Genomic DNA, 2,872 nt, shown 5'->3' on the forward strand with positions numbered 1-2,872 from the left:
AGCCCTGAGGGCCTGACCCATCTTGAGCTTGGCTCATCTTGGGCTAAGGAAATAAAAGAGTATTTTTTAGTGTTTATTTTTTCCATCATCAAGATACCTTAGATTTGGATTCAAACTCTAGATTTGGATTCAGGCGGATCTCTGATTTCTGCATTTGTGAAGCCTTTTGGTGGCATAGTTTGGTGGCACAGTTTGGGAGGCCGAGCAGGCTAGCAAGCTGCGGGCCAAGTGGTGGCACAAGGAGAACCATGGTGTGACAAAGTTTGCATGTTGCCTAGTGGATAGTGGTTGCCAAACTGCACATGAATCTGTGTGGATGCGTGGAGCCTGGAGGTGGAGATCGGATGGTGTGTGTTACTGTTCGCATGAAGATGTTTGCGTGAAGGTGTCAGATCTGCGTGGGAGCCAGATCTGAGTCTGAAATCACATTGTAGCAGCGGTGATACAGTGCTGAGAAATGTTGTGTCGGTGAGTTGAAACGATGGGTTGCGCTAAGTGAATGTTGTTGCCGGATGAGGGATTTGTTGCGTGGAGAAGACTGCGAGAAGAGAGGATGTGTTGCGGTATTGGATAATGCAGAGAAGAGCACTATTGAAACGATCCATCTGGTCCAAGGTTGGCTCTTGACCGCCGCATTGGAAGTGTTGAACAGAGTTCGTGTGCCTAAGTTGGGTGAGATGGAACTATTGTGAGTGTGGCCAGGCACTGTTACTGCTGCCAGAAGAGATCCTCCTTCATTGTTTCACAGGTCGATATTTCAACCTGACATGAAGCGTGGCTGCCATGGTGTAGAAATAGATCTAGAAAAAACGAAGCTCTTGAAGAATTTGTACTCAGTAGGTTGGAGGCTAGGTTAGGGCCAGTTCGAGACAACATACCTCTTCATCAACAAATCCACAAGAAAAGAGTACGCTTAAAAATCAATTGCCAAGCGGAAGCTGACAGCTGAGGATCAGGACATGGAAGACATCCGATGGGACATTTAGATAATGCACCACCTGGCCGAGCATCCAACATGGTGACCATCAAGGGGGCCTACAAGTACATAACCTCTATACATCTCGTCGTGGAGCTCTACGCCGGTGGCGAGCTCTTCGACTGGATTGTTAAGTGGGGCTACTTCAGTGAGTGCAAGGCCGCCGATTTGACCAGGATGATCGTCAGTGTCTTGGAGGCCTATCACTCACTAGGAGTCATGCACTGGGACTTGAAGCTTAGAATTTCTTGTTCTCCAACAAAAGCGAGGATTCCCCCCTCAAGAGCATAGATTTTGTGTTGTTCGTCTTCTTCAAACAAGGAGAGACATTTAATGATGTAGTTGGTAGCCCTCATTATGTAGCTCTTGAGGTTCTACACAAACAGTATGGTCTTGAAGCTGATGTGTGGAGTGTTGGAGTCATTCTTTACATTCTACTAATTCGAGTTCCTCCATTTTGGCTAGAAACTGAACAAGGGATCTTTGAGCAGGTCCTCGAGGGTTAAATTGATTTCTCATTAGAACTATGGCCTGCAATTTCAAAAAGTGCCAAGGACTTAATTAGAAATATGCTTGTTAGAAATCCTAAGAAGCAAGGATTTTCTAAGCTTGACTGGGAGGTTTTTCCAGGCAGTGGGGTTTGGTGATCAATTCTGATGGCTGGCAGCAATGGTGGATCTCAGCATCTAGGAAAAGAACAATCTACACATTGTTGAGCTGTGTTATGGAACTCCGTGCATTTTGTTTTTTGAGGAATATACTTGCTATTGGATCTGTGAAATTATTTTGATTTACATTAATATCTTGTGTAGGTTGGGTGTGAATGATGTAAATATTGTAAATCTGGTTAAAAATTGGATGTTTTGTGACAATTGGTCTGGCCAACTATTGTCACAAGTTTGAATCTATGTTGGAATTGGCCATTCCAACAATAGATAAATTTATCTGCAGGAATGCTTAATAACCAGATATAGTGAAGACATGGCAGTGAAGACAGTATTAGAGGAGTTGCATCAAATATCGGAGGATGATGAACAATCGTGTTTGTATGAATTTGTGTGAGTTTGTGGAACAGACTCACTAGCATGATGTATTATGAGTCACACATTGTAATTATAGCAAACCTACATATCATAGATTGATTTTTAATGGTTAGGTTGTGGTCTTGAAATATTTTATGTACTTGATGTAAGGCCTAGAGAGGCATGCATACCCTTTGTTATGTGTTCCCTCTATAAGAGAGCTTTAAGACCCTGGAAGAGTGTGTCATGCAGGATGGATACACTTGGGTGGGCCATAAGGTCGAGACGCAAGCTAGAGTCCACACATGAGGAGCATATCAAAGGCTTGCATGACTGGATATCGTAATTTCCTGGAGAGTAATGGTGGAAGATAAATAAAGGGGCAATGGTTCGAATCACAAAAGGAAGATGGTTTGGGCAATAAACAGATGAGGAGGTTCTTACAGACGATGGATTTGTGGTGATTCAAGCATTGCATAGGCAGGTATTCTACATAAAATCCGTGAAGCGGGGAAAAGATGGAATTCCCTTTCTCATGCAGCAGTAGTGAAAGACATTCGAGCCCTTTGGTGGAGGAATTTACACAGAGAAACACAAGAATTCCCAGATCAAGCTTTGGGTGAGATTTGTAGGATTTGGTAGCTAAATATTGTTTCCAAGAATTGTTGCATTGTAGTTCGTTATGACTGAAATCATGGATGTGGACGTAAGAGTGACAACCCTATATTATCGACATATGCAAGGGTTTAGAAATGGTGGTTGGACTAGCCGCACGAAGTTGTGCTAATGTGAGATTGTGTGGACCAAGCAATGTTAAAAGTTCAGGATCTGGTAAGATATAGTGAAGATATGGATCAGGCTAGATAAACAAGTC

At 43.1% G+C, this 2,872-nt stretch overlaps 1 pseudogene; it reads left to right on the plus strand.

Annotated features, from left to right (window-relative positions):
* Positions 1-512: 512 nt before the first annotated feature.
* Positions 513-1,623, plus strand: LOC149227846 (calcium-dependent protein kinase 1 pseudogene; annotated as a pseudogene).
* The last annotated feature ends 1,249 nt before the right edge of the window (positions 1,624-2,872 follow it).

This window comes from Pinus tabuliformis, chromosome J (genome assembly GCF_031772625.1).
Source record: "Pinus tabuliformis cultivar Carrire ecotype Pingquan chromosome J, CPIR1, whole genome shotgun sequence".
Taxonomy (NCBI): domain Eukaryota; kingdom Viridiplantae; phylum Streptophyta; class Pinopsida; order Pinales; family Pinaceae; genus Pinus; species Pinus tabuliformis.